Source organism: Carassius auratus, unplaced genomic scaffold (assembly GCF_003368295.1).
Source record: "Carassius auratus strain Wakin unplaced genomic scaffold, ASM336829v1 scaf_tig00053340, whole genome shotgun sequence".
Classification (NCBI taxonomy): Eukaryota; Metazoa; Chordata; class Actinopteri; order Cypriniformes; family Cyprinidae; genus Carassius; species Carassius auratus.
The window spans coordinates 17,501-35,000 of NW_020527262.1; the positions used below are offsets into that span (position 1 = coordinate 17,501).

Sequence of the window (17,500 nt, forward strand, 5' to 3'; positions counted from 1 at the left end):
GATGGGAGACCGCCTGGGAATACCAGGTGCTGTAAGCTTTTTGGAAACTTTTCACTTAGTATATAATAATTTTGCCAAAAAATAGAGTCAATGCCCGATCTCTGAATATTAGCAGGTTTGGGCCTGGTTAGTACATGGATGGGATTCTGCCTGGGAATACCAGGTGCTTTAAACTTTTTGGAAAATTTCACGATTTATATAATAATCTTGCAGAAAAAAAAAAAAAAAAAAAGTCAATGCCCGATCTCTGAATCTTACCAGGTTTAGGTCTGGTTAGTACATGGATGGGAGACTGCCTGGGAATACCAGGTGCTTTAAACTTTTTGGAAAGTTTCACGATTTATATAATAATCTTGCAAAAAAAAAAAAGAGTCAATGCCTGATCTCTGAATCTTACCAGGTTTAGGTCTGGTTAGTACTTGGATGAGAGACTGCCTAGGAATACCAGGTGCTTTAAGCTTTTGGGTTTTCTTTCCTACTTATATAATATACTGGCGATTAGATGGGCTGCTCTTTAAATAGCCCTCTCTTTGCAGCATTTTTCGCTTACAGCCATACCAACCTGGCTATGCCCGGTCTCGTCTGCTCTCCGAAGCTAAGCAGGTTTGGGCCTGGTTAGTACTTGGATGGGAGACCGCCTGGGAATACCAGGTGCTGTACGCTTTTTGGAAACTTTTCACTTAGTATATAATAATTTTGCCAAAAAATAGAGTCAATGCCCGATCTCTGAATATTAGCAGGTTTGGGCCTGGTTAGTACATGGATGGGAGACTGCCTGGGAATACCAGGTGCTTTAAACTTTTTGTAAAATTTCACGATTTATATAATAATCTTGCAAAAAAAAAAAAAAAAAGAGTCAATGCCCGATCTCTGAATCTTAGCAGGTTTAGGTCTGGTTAGTACTTGGATGAGAGACTGCCTAAGAATACCAGGTGCTTTAAGCTTTTGGGTTTTCTTTCCTACTTATATAATATACTGGCGATTAGATGGGCTGGTCTTTAAATAGCCCTCTCTTTGCAGCATTTTTCGCTTATAGCCATACCAACCTGGCTATGCCCGGTCTCGTCTGCTCTCCGAAGCTAAGCAGGTTTGGGCCTGGTTAGTACTTGGATGGGAGACCGCCTGGGAATACCAGGTGCTGTAAGCTTTTTGGAAACTTTTCACATAGTATATAATAATTTTGCCAAAAAATAGAGTCAATGCCCGATCTCTGAATATTAGCAGGTTTGGGCCTGGTTAGTACATGGATGGGAGACTGCCTGGGAATACCAGGTGCTTTAAACTTTTTGGAAAATTTCACGATTTATATAATAATCTTGCAAAAAAAAAGAGTCAATGCCCGATCTCTGAATCTTACCAGGCTTAGGTCTGGTTAGTACTTGGATGAGAGACTGCCTAGGAATACCAGGTGCTTTAAGCTTTTGGGTTTTCTTTCCTACTTATATAATGTACTGACGATTAGATGGGCTCGTCTTTAAATAGCCCTCTCTTTGCAGCAGTCTTCGCTTACGGCCATACCAACCTGGCTATGCCCGATCTCGTCTGCTCTCGGAAGCTAAGCAGGTTTGGGCCTGGTTAGTACTTGGATGGGAGACCGCCTGGGAATACCAGGTGCTGTAAGCTTTTTGGAAACTTTTCACTTAGTATATAATAATTTTGACAAAAAATAGAGTCAATGCCCGATCTCTGAATATTAGCAGGTTTGGGCCTGGTAAGTACATGGATGGGAGACTGCCTGGGAATACCAGGTGCTTTAAACTTTTTGGAAAATTTCACGATTTATATAATAATCTTGCCAAAAAAAAAAAAAAAAAAAGTCAATGCCCGATCTCTGAATATTAGCAGGTTTGGGCCTGGTTAGTACATGGATGGGAGACTGCCTGGGAATACCAGGTGCTTTAAACTTTTTGGAAAATTTCACGATTTATATAATAATCTTGCAAAAAAAAAAAAAAAGAGTCAATGCCCGATCTCTGAATCTTAGCAGGTTTAGGTCTGGTTAGTACTTGGATGAGAGACTGCCTAAGAATACCAGGTGCTTTAAGCTTTTGGGTTTTCTTTCCTACTTATATAATATACTGGCGATTAGATGGGCTGGTCTTTAAATAGCCCTCTCTTTGCAGAATTTTTCGCTTACAGCCATACCAACCTGGCTATGCCCGGTCTCGTCTGCTCTCCGAAGCTAAGCAGGTTTGGGCCTAGTTAGTACTTGGATGGGAGACCGCCTGAGAATACCAGGTGCTGTAAGCTTTTTGGAAACTTTTCACTTAGTATATAATAATTTTGCCAAAAAATAGAGTCAATGGCCGATCTCTGAATATTAGCAGGTTTGGGCCTGGTTAGTACATGGATGGGAGACTGCCTGGGAATACCAGGTGCTTTAAACTTTTTTGGAAAATTTCACGATTTATATAATAATCTTGCAAAAAAAAAAAAAAAAAAAAAAAGAGTCAATGCCCGATCTCTGAATCTTACAAGGTTTAGGTCTGGTTAGTACTTGGATGAGAGACTGCCTAGGAATACCAGGTGCTTTAAGCTTTTGGGTTTTCTTTCCTACTTATATAATATACTGGCGATTAGATGGGCCGCTCTTTAAATAGCCCTCTCTTTGCAGCATTTTTTCGCTTACAGCCATACCAACCTGGCTATGCCCGGTCTCGTCTGCTCTCCGAAGCTAAGCAGGTTTGGGCCTGGTTAGTACTTGGATGGGAGACCGCCTGGGAATACCAGGTGCTGTAAGCTTTTTGGAAACTTTTCACTTAGTATATAATAATTTTGCCAAAAAATAGAGTCAATGCCCGGTCTCTGAATATTAGCAGGTTTGGGCCTGGTTAGTACATGGATCGGATACTGCCTGGGAATACCAGGTGCTTTAAACTTTTTGGAAAATTTCACGATTTATATAATAATCTTGCAGAAAAAAAAAAAAAAAAGTCAATGCCCGATCTCTGAATATTAGCAGGTTTGGGCCTGGTTAGTACATGGATGGGAGACTGCCTGGGAATACCAGGTGCTTTAAACTTTTTGGAAAGTTTCACGATTTATATAATAATCTTGCAAAAAAAAAAAAGAGTCAATGCCTGATCTCTGAATCTTACCAGGTTTACGTCTGGTTAGTACTTGGATGAGAGACTGCCTAGGAATACCAGGTGCTTTAAGCTTTTGGGTTTTCTTTCCTACTTATATAATATACTGGCGATTAGATGGGCTGCTCTTTAAATAGCCCTCTCTTTGCAGCATTTTTCGCTTACAGCCATACCAACCTGGCTATGCCCGGTCTCGTCTGCTCTCCGAAGCTAAGCAGGTTTGGGCCTGGTTAGTACTTGGATGGGAGACCGCCTGGGAATACCAGGTGCTGTAAGCTTTTTGGAAACTTTTCACTTAGTATATAATAATTTTGCCAAAAAATAGAGTCAATGCCCGATCTCTGAATATTAGCAGGTTTGGGCCTGGTTAGTACATGGATGGGAGACTGCCTGGGAATACCAGGTGCTTTAAACTTTTTGTAAAATTTCACGATTTATATAATAATCTTGCAAAAAAAAAAGAGTCAATGCCCGATCTCTGAATCTTACCAGGCTTAGGTCTGGTTAGTACTTGGATGAGAGACTGCCTAGGAATACCAGGTGCTTTAAGCTTTTGGGTTTTCTTTCCTACTTATATAATGTACTGACGATTAGATGGGCTCGTCTTTAAATAGCCCTCTCTTTGCAGCAGTCTTCGCTTACGGCCATACCAACCTGGCTATGCCCGATCTCGTCTGCTCTCGGAAGCTAAGCAGGTTTGGGCCTGGTTAGTACTTGGATGGGAGACCGCCTGGGAATACCAGGTGCTGTAAGCTTTTTGGAAACTTTTCACTTAGTATATAATAATTTTGACAAAAAATAGAGTCAATGCCCGATCTCTGAATATTAGCAGGTTTGGGCCTGGTAAGTACATGGATGGGAGACTGCCTGGGAATACCAGGTGCTTTAAACTTTTTGGAAAATTTCACGATTTATATAATAATCTTGCCAAAAAAAAAAAAAAAAAAAGTCAATGCCCGATCTCTGAATATTAGCAGGTTTGGGCCTGGTTAGTACATGGATGGGAGACTGCCTGGGAATACCAGGTGCTTTAAACTTTTTGGAAAATTTCACGATTTATATAATAATCTTGCAAAAAAAAAAAAAAAAAGAGTCAATGCCCGATCTCTGAATCTTAGCAGGTTTAGGTCTGGTTAGTACTTGGATGAGAGACTGCCTAAGAATACCAGGTGCTTTAAGCTTTTGGGTTTTCTTTCCTACTTATATAATATACTGGCGATTAGATGGGCTGGTCTTTAAATAGCCCTCTCTTTGCAGAATTTTTCGCTTACAGCCATACCAACCTGGCTATGCCCGGTCTCGTCTGCTCTCCGAAGCTAAGCAGGTTTGGGCCTAGTTAGTACTTGGATGGGAGACCGCCTGAGAATACCAGGTGCTGTAAGCTTTTTGGAAACTTTTCACTTAGTATATAATAATTTTGCCAAAAAATAGAGTCAATGGCCGATCTCTGAATATTAGCAGGTTTGGGCCTGGTTAGTACATGGATGGGAGACTGCCTGGGAATACCAGGTGCTTTAAACTTTTTTGGAAAATTTCACGATTTATATAATAATCTTGCAAAAAAAAAAAAAAAAAAAAAAAGAGTCAATGCCCGATCTCTGAATCTTACAAGGTTTAGGTCTGGTTAGTACTTGGATGAGAGACTGCCTAGGAATACCAGGTGCTTTAAGCTTTTGGGTTTTCTTTCCTACTTATATAATATACTGGCGATTAGATGGGCCGCTCTTTAAATAGCCCTCTCTTTGCAGCATTTTTCGCTTACAGCCATACCAAACCTGGCTATGCCCGGTCTCGTCTGCTCTCCGAAGCTAAGCAGGTTTGGGCCTGGTTAGTACTTGGATGGGAGACCGCCTGGGAATACCAGGTGCTGTAAGCTTTTTGGAAACTTTTCACTTAGTATATAATAATTTTGCCAAAAAATAGAGTCAATGCCCGGTCTCTGAATATTAGCAGGTTTGGGCCTGGTTAGTACATGGATCGGATACTGCCTGGGAATACCAGGTGCTTTAAACTTTTTGGAAAATTTCACGATTTATATAATAATCTTGCAGAAAAAAAAAATAAAAAAGTCAATGCCCGATCTCTGAATATTAGCAGGTTTGGGCCTGGTTAGTACATGGATGGGAGACTGCCTGGGAATACCAGGTGCTTTAAACTTTTTGGAAAGTTTCACGATTTATATAATAATCTTGCAAAAAAAAAAAGAGTCAATGCCTGATCTCTGAATCTTACCAGGTTTACGTCTGGTTAGTACTTGGATGAGAGACTGCCTAGGAATACCAGGTGCTTTAAGCTTTTGGGTTTTCTTTCCTACTTATATAATATACTGGCGATTAGATGGGCTGCTCTTTAAATAGCCCTCTCTTTGCAGCATTTTTCGCTTACAGCCATACCAACCTGGCTATGCCCGGTCTCGTCTGCTCTCCGAAGCTAAGCAGGTTTGGGCCTGGTTAGTACTTGGATGGGAGACCGCCTGGGAATACCAGGTGCTGTAAGCTTTTTGGAAACTTTTCACTTAGTATATAATAATTTTGCCAAAAAATAGAGTCAATGCCCGATCTCTGAATATTAGCAGGTTTGGGCCTGGTTAGTACATGGATGGGAGACTGCCTGGGAATACCAGGTGCTTTAAACTTTTTGTAAAATTTCACGATTTATATAATAATCTTGCAAAAAAAAAAAGAGTCAATGCCCGATCTCTGAATCTTACCAGGCTTAGGTCTGGTTAGTACTTGGATGAGAGACTGCCTAGGAATACCAGGTGCTTTAAGCTTTTGGGTTTTCTTTCCTACTTATATAATGTACTGACGATTAGATGGGCTGGTCTTTAAATAGCCCTCTCTTTGCAGCAGTCTTCGCTTACGGCCATACCAACCTGGTTATGCCCGATCTCGTCTGCTCTCGGAAGCTAAGCAGGTTTGGGCCTGGTTAGTACTTGGATGGGAGACCGCCTAGGAATACCAGGTGCTGTAAGCTTTTTGGAAACTTTTCACTTAGTATATAATAATTTTGCCAAAAAATAGAGTCAATGCCCGATCTCTGAATATTAGCAGGTTTGGGCCTGGTTAGTACATGGATGGGAGACTGCCTGGGAATACCAGGTGCTTTAAACTTTTTGGAAAATTTCACGATTTATATAATAATCTTGCAAAAAAAAAAAAAAAAAAAAAAAAAAAAGAGTCAATGCCCGATCTCTGAATCTTACCAGGTTTAGGTCTGGTTAGTACTTGGATGAGAGACTGCCTAGGAATACCAGGTGCTTTAAGCTTTTGGGTTTTCTTTCCTACTTATATAATGTACTGACGATTAGATGGGCTGGTCTTTAAATAGCCCTCTCTTTGCAGCAGTCTTCGCTTACGGCCATACCAACCTGGCTATGCCCGATCTCGTCTGCTCTCGGAAGCTAAGCAGGTTTGGGCCTGGTTAGTACTTGGATGGGAGACCGCCTGGGAATACCAGGTGCTGTAAGCTTTTTGGAAACTTTTCACTTAGTATATAATAATTTTGCCAAAAAATAGAGTCAATGCTCGATCTCTGAATATTAGCAGGTTTGGGCCTGGTTAGTACATGGATGGGAGACTGCCTGGGAATACCAGGTGCTTTAAACTTTTTGGAAAATTTCACGATTTATATAATAATCTTGCAAAAAAAAAAAAAAAAAAAGTCAATGCCCGATCTCTGAATATTAGCAGGTTTGGGCCTGGTTAGTACATGGATGGGAGACTGCCTGGGAATACCAAGTGCTTTAAACTTTTTGTAAAATTTCACGATTTATATAATAATCTTGCAAAAAAAAAAAAGAGTCAATGCCCGATCTCTGAATCTTACCAGGCTTAGGTCTGGTTAGTACTTGGATGAGAGACTGCCTAGGAATACCAGGTGCTTTAAGCTTTTGGGTTTTCTTTCCTACTTATATAATATACTGGCGATTAGATGGGCTGCTCTTTAAATAGCCCTCTCTTTGCAGCATTTTTCGCTTACAGCCATACCAACCTGGCTATGCCCGGTCTCGTCTGCTCTCCGAAGCTAAGCAGGTTTGGGCCTGGTTAGTACTTGGATGGGAGACCGCCTGGGAATACCAGGTGCTGTAAGCTTTTTGGAAACTTTTCACTTAGTATATAATAATTTTGCCAAAAAATAGAGTCAATGCCCGATCTCTGAATATTAGCAGGTTTGGGCCTGGTTAGTACATGGATGGGAGACTGCCTGGGAATACCAGGTGCTTTAAACTTTTTGGAAAATTTCACGATTTATATAATAATCTTGCAAAAAAAAAAAAAGAGTCAATGCCCGATCACTGAATCTTACCAGGCTTAGGTCTGCTTAGTACTTGGATGAGAGACTGCCTAGGAATACCAGGTGCTTTAAGCTTTTGGGTTTTTCTTTCCTACTTATATAATGTACTGGCGATTAGATGGGCTGGTCTTTAAATAACCCTCTCTTTGCAGCAGTCTTCGCTTACGGCCATACCAACCTGGCTATGCCCGATCTCGTCTGCTCTCCGAAGCTAAGCAGGTTTGGGCCTAGTTAGTACTTGGATGGGAGACCGCCTGGGAATACCAGGTGCTGTAAGCTTTTTGGAAACTTTTCACTTAGTATATAATAATTTTGCCAAAAAATAGAGTCAATGCCCGATCTCTGAATATTAGCAGGTTTGGGCCTGTTAGTACATGGATGGGAGACTGCCTGGGAATACCAGGTGCTTTAAACTCTTTGGAAAATTTCACGATTTATATAATAATCTTGCAAAAAAAAAAAAAAGAGTCAATGCCCGATCTCTGAATCTTAGCAGGTTTAGGTCTGGTTAGTACTTGAATGAGAGACTGCCTAGGAAAACCAGGTGCTTTAAGCTTTTGGGTTTTCTTTCCTACTTATATAATGTACTGACGATTAGATGGGCTGGTCTTTAAATAGCCCTCTCTTTGCAGCAGTCTTCGCTTACGGCCATACCAACCTGGTTATGCCCGATCTCGTCTGCTCTCGGAAGCTAAGCAGGTTTGGGCCTGGTTAGTACTTGGATGGGAGACCGCCTGGGAATACCAGGTGCTGTAAGCTTTTTGGAAACTTTTCACTTAGTATATAATAATTTTGCCAAAAAATAGAGTCAATGCCCGATCTCTGAATATTAGCAGGTTTGGGCCTGGTTAGTACATGGATGGGAGACTGCCTGGGAATACCAGGTGCTTTAAACTTTTTGGAAAATTTCACGATTTATATAATAATCTTGCAAAAAAAAAAAAAAAAAAAGAGAGTCAATGCCCGATCTCTGAATCTTACCAGGCTTAGGTCTGGTTAGTACTTGGATGAGAGACTGCCTAGGAATACCAGGTGCTTTAAGCTTTTGGGTTTTCTTTCCTACTTATATAATGTACTGACGATTAGATGGGCTGGTCTTTAAATAGCCCTCTCTTTGCAGCAGTCTTCGCTTACGGCCATACCAACCTGGCTATGCCCGATCTCGTCTGCTCTCGGAAGCTAAGCAGGTTTGGGCCTGGTTAGTACTTGGATGGGAGACCGCCTGGGAATAACAGGTGCTGTAAGCTTTTTGGAAACTTTTCACTTAGTATATAATAATTTTGACAAAAAATAGAGTCAATGCCCGATCTCTGAATATTAGCAGGTTTGGGCCTGGTAAGTACATGGATGGGAGACTGCCTGGGAATACCAGGTGCTTTAAACTTTTTGGAAAATTTCACGATTTATATAATAATCTTGCCAAAAAAAAAAAAAAAAAGTCAATGCCCGATCTCTGAATATTAGCAGGTTTGGGCCTGGTTAGTACATGGATGGGAGACTGCCTGGGAATACCAGGTGCTTTAAACTTTTGGAAAATTTCACGATTTATATAATAATCTTGCAAAAAAAAAAAAAAAAAAAGAGAGTCAATGCCCGATCTCTGAATCTTACCAGGCTTAGGTCTGGTTAGTACTTGGATGAGAGACTGCCTAGGAATACCAGGTGCTTTAAGCTTTTGGGTTTTCTTTCCTACTTATATAATGTACTGACGATTAGATGGGCTGGTCTTTAAATAGCCCTCTCTTTGCAGCAGTCTTCGCTTACGGCCATACCAACCTGGCTATGCCCGATCTCGTCTGCTCTCGGAAGCTAAGCAGGTTTGGGCCTGGTTAGTACTTGGATGGGAGACCGCCTGGGAATAACAGGTGCTGTAAGCTTTTTGGAAACTTTTCACTTAGTATATAATAATTTTGACAAAAAATAGAGTCAATGCCCGATCTCTGAATATTAGCAGGTTTGGGCCTGGTAAGTACATGGATGGGAGACTGCCTGGGAATACCAGGTGCTTTAAACTTTTTGGAAAATTTCACGATTTATATAATAATCTTGCCAAAAAAAAAAAAAAAAAAAGTCAATGCCCGATCTCTGAATATTAGCAGGTTTGGGCCTGGTTAGTACATGGATGGGAGACTGCCTGGGAATACCAGGTGCTTTAAACTTTTTGGAAAATTTCACGATTTATATAATAATCTTGCAAAAAAAAAAAAAAAGAGTCAATGCCCGATCTCTGAATCTTACCAGGTTTAGGTCTGGTTAGTACTTGGATGAGAGACTGCCTAGGAATACCAGGTGCTTTAAGCTTTTGGGTTTTCTTTCCTACTTATATAATATACTGGCGATTAGATGGGCTGATCTTTAAATAGCCCTCTCTTTGCAGCAGTCTTCGCTTACGGCCATACCAACCTGAGGGCGCTAGAGAGCTACAGGAAGTGTTGGCTGCAGTTTGGAGAGGAAGGCTCTCCTCCATTTTGTTTTTTCTGTTAGTGTTTGTTTTGAGAGTTGTTTTTGGACTTTAGTTTATTTTTTGTGTAGTTTTTCAGTTTTAAACCACCTAACAGCGGCATCTTGCTGGCTGGAGGGTGGTTAATTTTTTGTTTGTGTTTTGTACAATGGACGGATTATTGGCAAACGACACTGGAATGGCTGGAGAGAAACGCATGGCAAACGACACTGGACTGGCTGGAGAGAGACGCATGGCAAACGACACTGGACTGGCTGGAGAGAGACGCATGGCAAACGACACTGGAATGGCTGGAGAGAGACGCATGGCAAACAACACTGGACTGGCTGGAGAGAGACGCATGGCAAACGACACTGGACTGGCTGGAGAGAGACGCATGGCAAGCAACACTGGACTGGAGTATCGACAACGAGCAGGACACGGTAAAAATCAAGATGCAAGAGATAAATTTGGTGAAAGGAGATACTTAAAGGAGGCAACTGTGATTGTGAATGTGGAGAATTTAAGTGAGGTGAGGGCTGTGGATATTATCAAAGCGGTGACTGACAAATGTGGATATGGGGAAATCTTGGCACTAAGGCCAAGACAAGGAAAAGAATACGAGCTCACAATGGAAAAAGAAGAAACTTGTGATAAGCTGACTGAGGGATTGTTAATAAATGGAGTGAACTGTGAGATAAAAAAACTTCAAAACAGAGATTATGTTGTCTCTTTCATGCATCTGCCCGTCTACCTTGCTGATGAAGAGATTTTAAATAAACTGGAGGTTTGGGGGGTTTCCCCAATTTCAAAAATAAAGCGGCGTGTATATCCGGGCACCAGCATTGAGGATGGGACAAGATATGTAAAGGCGCGGTTCCCGAAGGAGGTGGCCTCCCTCCCTTACAGCACAAAAATAGAGACGGCAGAGGGTCCACAATATTTTCGGGTGATGCACAGCCATCAGGTGAAGACTTGTCGGCTGTGCATGAGCCCAGACCATGTGGTGAAGGACTGCCCAGAGTTCACGTGCCATAAATGCGAGGAGAGAGGCCACTTCGCAAGAAATTGCAACGCTGTGACGTGCCCGGATTGCAATTTGGTTTTAAATAAGTGTGAGTGTTGGATGCAGGGTGAGGAGGAGGAGCAGCAGGTGGGCGGGCAGGTGCATGAAAGAGACAACGAGCAGCGAGACGATGGAGAAAGAGTTCGAGGTGAAGGACTGGAAATAATTAAGGATATGGAACAACAGAAAGAGTGTAACGAACCCATCATACAAACACAACAGGAGGGGGGAATTTGGACACAGATGGATTTGACTGACAGCTTGAAAAATGCTTTGGATACTATGGAACTGGATGATGAAAGGAATAAAGTATTGAGTGATGCACAACAGGAGGGATTTTTATGTACACCGATGGATGTGACGGACAGTGTGCAAAAGGAGATGGACGCAGTAGAAATTAATGATGCTACAAAAGAGTGTGAACAAGGACAAGAAAATGAGGAGACGCAGGGGAAATCATCAAAAAGAAGAAGATCTGTGAAGGTAATACCCAATTTAGATACTGCAAGAAAAAGAGTGCTTAAAGAAGATGGTTTTGAATGTACAAATAAGTATGAGTTGCTAAAGGGTTTGGAGGAGATGGACTGAGTTTATGGGTTTTATGCATATTTCTATATGTTTTATGCTGTTAAGAATAGTGACTTTTAATGCTAGAGGGCTGTCAGACATGGGAAAATTTGAAAAAGTGAAAGAAATGTGTAAAGGAGAAGATGTGATTTTATTACAAGAAACTAACTGGAGGGAAGAGTACATGACTGAAATAAGGAAAAGTTGGAGCGGAGAGATTTTATATAACAATGGTGATGGGAGGCTGGGAAGAGGAGTTGCAGTTTTAATAAAAGAAAACAGTGGTGTATCGTGTAAAACAATATATAATGACATGGATGGGAAATGTATTGCGGTTGAAATGGAGTATGAGGAGAAAAAAGTTATTTTAGTTAATATTCATGCACCAATAGTAGAGAATGAAAAAAAGGAATATTTTAATGTATTAAGAGAATTTTTAAAGAAACATAAAGAAGTTATTATGATGGGTGATTTTAATACTGTTTTCAGTAAATTAGAAATGGGAGAGGGAATGGTTTTTAAAAATGATAAAGGAAGAAAAGAACTGAAATTATTAATGGAAGAAAATAATATGATTGATGTATGGAGAGAAAGAAACGAAAAAAAGAAAGAATATTCAAGGAGGCAATTAGTGGGTAATTTTATGTGTAAGACTAGGATTGATTTTATTTTATGTACAAGGAACATTGAAGGATTTATCGGTAATATTAAATATGAAGAATCAAGCTTAAGTGACCATAAACCAATTTTTATGCAAATAGACTGGAGTTCAGTGAAGAAAGGGCCGGGGGTATGGGTTTTAAATGTAGAGGTTTTGAAGAATGAGGACTATGTGTTAAGTATTAAAGAAATTATTGAAAAAGAAAAGGAGAATGGAATGTACGGCGAAGATAAAAGGATATGGTGGGAAAATGTTAAATATTTAGTTAAAAAATTCACAATAAAGTACAGTAAATTAATACAGAGAAGTAAGAGGAAGAAGGAGAGAGAAATAAGAGAAAAATTGGAAAAAGAATTAAATGAGAATGGGAAAGATATACAAAAAATAAAAGAATTGGAGGGAATATTGAAAGAAATGGAAGAGGAAAAATATGAAGGCGCAAGACTAAGAAGTAAAGCTAAATATACTGTGGAGGGTGAAAAATGTACAAAGTTTTTTTTTGATTTAGAAAAAATAAGAGGGAAGGCTGGTATGATTAAAGAAATAAGAGGGAAAAATGGTGTAGTTGTGGAAACTAATGAGGAAATATTAAAAGAAATAAAGGCATACTATGAAAACCTGTTTAGTACTGAGGGGGTGGGGGAAGAAGAGAAACTGGAGTTACTGAGGCAAATAAAAACAACAGTAGGAGAACTAGACAAAAAAGAGTGTGATGAAGAGATTAGAGAAGAAGAGATTAAAAGAGCAATAAGTGAATTAAACAAAAAGAAAAGTCCAGGTGTAGATGGTTTGGGGAGTGAATTTTATATAGTTTTTAAAGATTTTTTAACTAGCATTTTAAAAGAAGTATATGTAGAGGTGTTTAAGAAAGGAGAATTAAATCAAAGAATGGGAATGGGTTTAATGAAATTGATATACAAGAGAAAAGGAGAGAAGACAGATTTAAAGAACTATAGACCGATTACAATGCTAAATACTGATTTAAAGATTTTATCTAAAATTTTAGCCAACAGATTGAAAGAAGTCATGCCGAGTATAATTAAAACTAACCAAGTGTATGGAGTGAAAGGGAGAGACATAGCAGATACAACTATTAGTATAAAGGATATGATAAGATACATACATGATAGCAATAAAGATGGGTTTATTATCAGTTTAGATTTTGAGAAAGCTTTTGACAGGGTGGAGCATGGTTTTTTATTTGATGTTTTAAAAAGTTTTGGTTTTGGAGAGAATTTTATGAAATGGATTAGGATTTTATACAAAGGCGCAATAACAAAAATTAAATGTAATGGGTTTTTAACACAGTGTTTTAAAATTACTAGATCGATAAGACAAGGATGTCCGTTGTCAGCTCTTTTATATTCTTTAGTTGCAGAACCTTTGGGATTGGCTGTAAAACATGGAGAGGGGATAAAAGGCATAGGCATCGAGGGAGGGGAATGTAAAATTTTTCAGTACGCGGATGACACAACATTATTGTTAAAGGATCTGAAGAGTGTGGAAAATGCAATTAAAATTGTACAAAAGTATTGTAGGGGATCAGGAGCTAAAGTAAATGAGGACAAAACGCTGTATATGAGATTTGGAGGGGCACCGGTTTTAACAGAACATTTTACCTTTAAGGAAACTAAAGAAATGAAGATTTTAGGTGTTTTAATGGGGAGGGATGAAAAGAAAGCAGATGAAACTATGTGGGAAGAAGCTTTAGGAGGGATTGAAAGAAGATTGAATTTTTGGAGAATGAGAACATTAACTTTGAAAGGGAAGGTTTTAGTTCTTAATGTTTTAATGGTTTCGAAATTGTGGTATATTTTATATGTGTCATCTATGCCGTTGTGGGTAGAAAAAAGGCTGAAAAAATGTTTTTTAGATTTTCTATGGGAAGGGAAGCCACCAAGAATAGCATACAACACTTTAATAGGAGCAGTGAAGAAGGGAGGACTGGGGTTAATGGATGTGGAGCAAAGAAAGAACAGCTTGAGAGTGAAAATAATAAAAAAGTACTTGGATGAAGAAAACGAAGTGGCATGGAAGAGAACAATGGGGCATTTTTTAAGTAAGTGTAGTAATTTTAATTTGGGGGACAACATTTTATGGATGAAAGTTAAAAAATGGATGACGGAGGGGCTGCCAGATTTTTATAAAGAACTGATGGGGGCATGGGGCAAATTTTTAACGAATGTGCATTTTAAGCCACAAGGCAGAGAGAGCATTTTAAATCAGCCTTTATTCTTAAACAACGGCATTTTAAGTCAAGGGAAGGAGGTTTTTTTTAAGAAGTGGTGGGATGTGGGAATCACGAAAGTCAGAGATGTTTTATATGAATTCAAAGAGGGGTTTTTACCAGTGCAATACATTGTGGATGTGATGGAGGAGGCAAAGGAGGATTATAGCAGACGAGAGATAACAAACAAGTATGACGTAATTAAGAATGCAATACCTCAAGAGTGGATAAACAGAATTGACAACATGGAAGAAGAGAAACCTGGGAAAGATGTGTATGTGAGGCTAGGGGAAAAAACTGTGTGCTTTTAATGAATGTACTGTAAAAATGTTTTATTGTGTTTTTAGAGATACTGTTTTTAAGAAACCTGTTGTAAACGAATACTGGATATGGTTGTTCAATGATGTAAAAGAAGAGAATATATGGGGGAACATGAATGGTAAAATTGTACAGACGAAACTGGAGAATATGGAGTATTTTATCAGGAACAAAGCAGTATTCACAGATGTGATTTTAAACAAAATTGGGATGGAGGAAAGTGCAACATGTAAAGTATGCCAAGATGCAGATGAAGGGTTTTTACACTTGTTTTTATATTGTGATGAGCTGAAAGTTTTTAATGAGAGATGTAAAAACATGATTTTAATTTTGAGAGGAGTTGAAATTGGGGAATTTGAGTGGGAAAAGGTGTTCATGTTGGGAATTAATGAAAATTGTAAAAACAAGAAGATCATTAATTTACTTGTGATGTTGATGAAAAGTGCGGTATGGGAAAGAAGAGTAGTGGTGAAAAAAGAAAATGTTTTAATTGATGTGTGGGGAATGTTTAGGAGAAAAGTTGAGAAATATGTTGAATGTCTGTTTTATTACTTTAAGTTGGAGGGAACAATGAATCTTTTTAATTATGTTTTTACTCAGGAGGTCTTAAAGATTTTAAATGACCTGGGGATGGAATTGTCATTTTTAAAAGATTAAACAATGGAATGAGTGTTTTTTAGTTATAATTTGTAAGATGTCTGACAGCCCAAAACTTTAGGAGTGTCTATGTTAAAGAAAGCATATTATGCACCTTTGTATGTTAAAATTTGATATGTATGTTTGAATTGAACAATTTCTTTAATAAAAAAATCAAGCCCAAAAAAAAAAAAAAAAAAGGCTATGCCCGATCTCGTCTGCTCTCGGAAGCTAAGCAGGTTTGGGCCTGGTTAGTACTTGGATGGGAGACCGCCTGGGAATACCACGTGCTGTAAGCTTTTTGGAAACTTTTCACTTAGTATATAATAATTTTGCCAAAAAATAGAGTCAATGCCCGATCTCTGAATATTAGCAGGTTTGGGCCTGGTTAGTACATGGATGGAGACTGCCTGGGAATACCAGGTGCTTTAAACTTTTTGGAAAATTTCACGATTTATATAATAATCTTGCAAAAAAAAAAAAAAAAAAAAAAAAAGTCAATGCCCGATCTCTGAATCTTACCAGGCTTAGGTCTGGTTAGTACTTGGATGAGAGACTGCCTAGGAATACCAGGTGCTTTAAGCTTTTGGGTTTTCTTTCCTACTTATATAATGTACCGGCGATTAGATGGGCTGGTCTTTAAATAGCCCTCTCTTTGCAGCAGTCTTCGCTTACGGCCATACCAACCTGGCTATGCCCGATCTCGTCTGCTCTCGGAAGCTAAGCAGGTTTGGGCCTGGTTAGTACTTGGATGGGAGACCGCCTGGGAATACCAGGTGCTGTAAGCTTTTTGGAAACTTTTCACTTAGTATATAATAATTTTGACAAAAAATAGAGTCAATGCCCGATCTCTGAATATTAGCAGGTTTGGGCCTGGTAGTACATGGATGGGAGACTGCCTGGGAATACAGGTGCTTTAAACTTTTTTGGAAAATTTCAAGATTTATATAATAATCTTGCCAAAAAAAAGAAAAAAGTCAATGCCCGATCTCTGAATATTAGCAGGTTTGGGCCTGGTTAGTACATGGATGGGAGACTGCCTGGGAATACCAGGTGCTTTAAACTTTTTGGAAAATTTCACGATTTATATAATAATCTTGCAAAAAAAAAAAAAAAAAAAAAAAGAGTCAATGCCCGATCACTGAATCTTACCAGGCTTAGGTCTGCTTAGTACTTGGATGAGAGACTGCCTAGGAATACCAGGTGCTTTAAGCTTTTGGGTTTTCTTTCCTACTTATATAATGTACTGGCGATTAGATGGGCTGGTCTTTAAATAACCCTCTCTTTGCAGCAGTCTTCGCTTACGGCCATACCAACCTGGCTATGCCCGATCTCGTCTGCTCTCCGAAGCTAAGCAGGTTTGGGCCTAGTTAGTACTTGGATGGGAGACCGCCTGGGAATACCAGGTGCTGTAAGCTTTTTGGAAACTTTTCACTTAGTATATAATAATTTTGCCAAAAAATAGAGTCAATGCCCGATCTCTGAATATTAGCAGGTTTGGGCCTGTTAGTACATGGATGGGAGACTGTCTGGGAATACCAGGTGCTTTAAACTCTTTGGAAAATTTCACGATTTATATAATAATCTTGCAAAAAAAAAAAAAAAAGAGTCAATGCCCGATCTCTGAATCTTAGCAGGTTTAGGTCTGGTTAGTACTTGAATGAGAGACTGCCTAGGAATACCAGGTGCTTTAAGCTTTTGGGTTTTTCTTTCCTACTTATATAATGTACTGACGATTAGATGGGCTGGTCTTTAAATAGCCCTCTCTTTGCAGCAGTCTTCGCTTACGGCCATACCAACCTGGTTATGCCCGATCTCGTCTGCTCTCGGAAGCTAAGCAGGTTTGGGCCTGGTTAGTACTTGGATGGGGAGACCGCCTGGGAATACCAGGTGCTGTAAGCTTTTTGGAAACTTTTCACTTAGTATATAATAATTTTGCCAAAAAATAGAGTCAATGCCCGATCTCTGATATTAGCAGGTTTGGGCCTGGTTAGTACATGGATGGGAGACTGCCTGGGAATACCAGGTGCTTTAAACTTTTTGGAAAATTTCACGATTTATATAATAATCTTGCAAAAAAAAAAAAAAAAAAAAGAGAGTCAATGCCCGATCTCTGAATCTTACCAGGCTTAGGTCTGGTTAGTACTTGGATGAGAGACTGCCTAGGAATACCAGGTGCTTTAAGCTTTTGGGTTTTCTTTCC

The 17,500-nt window shown here is 39.3% G+C and overlaps 18 non-coding genes and 3 pseudogenes across 18 annotated transcripts in view; all 21 read left to right on the top strand.

Annotated features, from left to right (window-relative positions):
- Window positions 1–38, top strand: part of LOC113090211 (5S ribosomal RNA) — a 119-nt gene extending 81 nt beyond the window's left edge. The window contains exon 1 of the ribosomal RNA XR_003286943.1: window positions 1–38. This exon is cut by the window's left edge and continues 81 nt beyond it. This is a non-coding gene — a ribosomal RNA (5S ribosomal RNA).
- Window positions 39–544: 506 nt separating this feature from the next.
- LOC113090222 (5S ribosomal RNA) lies at window positions 545–663 on the top strand. The gene has a single exon (XR_003286953.1). It is a non-coding gene; the product is annotated as a 5S ribosomal RNA (ribosomal RNA).
- Window positions 664–1,028: 365 nt separating this feature from the next.
- Window positions 1,029–1,147, top strand: LOC113090220 (5S ribosomal RNA). The gene has a single exon (XR_003286951.1). It is a non-coding gene; the product is annotated as a 5S ribosomal RNA (ribosomal RNA).
- Window positions 1,148–1,504: 357 nt separating this feature from the next.
- On the top strand, window positions 1,505–1,623 carry LOC113090224 (5S ribosomal RNA). The gene has a single exon (XR_003286954.1). It is a non-coding gene; the product is annotated as a 5S ribosomal RNA (ribosomal RNA).
- A 508-nt stretch (window positions 1,624–2,131) lies between these two features.
- On the top strand, window positions 2,132–2,250 carry LOC113090223 (uncharacterized; annotated as a pseudogene).
- Window positions 2,251–2,623: 373 nt separating this feature from the next.
- On the top strand, window positions 2,624–2,742 carry LOC113090214 (5S ribosomal RNA). Its single transcript, XR_003286945.1, has one exon. It is a non-coding gene; the product is annotated as a 5S ribosomal RNA (ribosomal RNA).
- Window positions 2,743–3,245: 503 nt separating this feature from the next.
- On the top strand, window positions 3,246–3,364 carry LOC113090215 (5S ribosomal RNA). The gene has a single exon (XR_003286946.1). It is a non-coding gene; the product is annotated as a 5S ribosomal RNA (ribosomal RNA).
- Window positions 3,365–3,722: 358 nt separating this feature from the next.
- Window positions 3,723–3,841, top strand: LOC113090230 (5S ribosomal RNA). Its single transcript, XR_003286955.1, has one exon. It is a non-coding gene; the product is annotated as a 5S ribosomal RNA (ribosomal RNA).
- Window positions 3,842–4,351: 510 nt separating this feature from the next.
- Window positions 4,352–4,470, top strand: LOC113090225 (uncharacterized; annotated as a pseudogene).
- A 372-nt stretch (window positions 4,471–4,842) lies between these two features.
- LOC113090226 (uncharacterized) lies at window positions 4,843–4,962 on the top strand (annotated as a pseudogene).
- Window positions 4,963–5,465: 503 nt separating this feature from the next.
- On the top strand, window positions 5,466–5,584 carry LOC113090216 (5S ribosomal RNA). The gene has a single exon (XR_003286947.1). It is a non-coding gene; the product is annotated as a 5S ribosomal RNA (ribosomal RNA).
- A 359-nt stretch (window positions 5,585–5,943) lies between these two features.
- On the top strand, window positions 5,944–6,062 carry LOC113090203 (5S ribosomal RNA). The gene has a single exon (XR_003286936.1). It is a non-coding gene; the product is annotated as a 5S ribosomal RNA (ribosomal RNA).
- Window positions 6,063–6,438: 376 nt separating this feature from the next.
- On the top strand, window positions 6,439–6,557 carry LOC113090231 (5S ribosomal RNA). Its single transcript, XR_003286956.1, has one exon. It is a non-coding gene; the product is annotated as a 5S ribosomal RNA (ribosomal RNA).
- Window positions 6,558–7,061: 504 nt separating this feature from the next.
- LOC113090217 (5S ribosomal RNA) lies at window positions 7,062–7,180 on the top strand. The gene has a single exon (XR_003286948.1). It is a non-coding gene; the product is annotated as a 5S ribosomal RNA (ribosomal RNA).
- Window positions 7,181–7,542: 362 nt separating this feature from the next.
- LOC113090218 (5S ribosomal RNA) lies at window positions 7,543–7,661 on the top strand. Its single transcript, XR_003286949.1, has one exon. It is a non-coding gene; the product is annotated as a 5S ribosomal RNA (ribosomal RNA).
- A 361-nt stretch (window positions 7,662–8,022) lies between these two features.
- Window positions 8,023–8,141, top strand: LOC113090200 (5S ribosomal RNA). Its single transcript, XR_003286933.1, has one exon. It is a non-coding gene; the product is annotated as a 5S ribosomal RNA (ribosomal RNA).
- Window positions 8,142–8,510: 369 nt separating this feature from the next.
- Window positions 8,511–8,629, top strand: LOC113090204 (5S ribosomal RNA). The gene has a single exon (XR_003286937.1). It is a non-coding gene; the product is annotated as a 5S ribosomal RNA (ribosomal RNA).
- Window positions 8,630–9,140: 511 nt separating this feature from the next.
- Window positions 9,141–9,259, top strand: LOC113090205 (5S ribosomal RNA). Its single transcript, XR_003286938.1, has one exon. It is a non-coding gene; the product is annotated as a 5S ribosomal RNA (ribosomal RNA).
- A 6,707-nt stretch (window positions 9,260–15,966) lies between these two features.
- LOC113090201 (5S ribosomal RNA) lies at window positions 15,967–16,085 on the top strand. The gene has a single exon (XR_003286934.1). It is a non-coding gene; the product is annotated as a 5S ribosomal RNA (ribosomal RNA).
- A 511-nt stretch (window positions 16,086–16,596) lies between these two features.
- Window positions 16,597–16,715, top strand: LOC113090219 (5S ribosomal RNA). The gene has a single exon (XR_003286950.1). It is a non-coding gene; the product is annotated as a 5S ribosomal RNA (ribosomal RNA).
- A 364-nt stretch (window positions 16,716–17,079) lies between these two features.
- LOC113090208 (5S ribosomal RNA) lies at window positions 17,080–17,199 on the top strand. Its single transcript, XR_003286940.1, has one exon. It is a non-coding gene; the product is annotated as a 5S ribosomal RNA (ribosomal RNA).
- The last annotated feature ends 301 nt before the right edge of the window (window positions 17,200–17,500 follow it).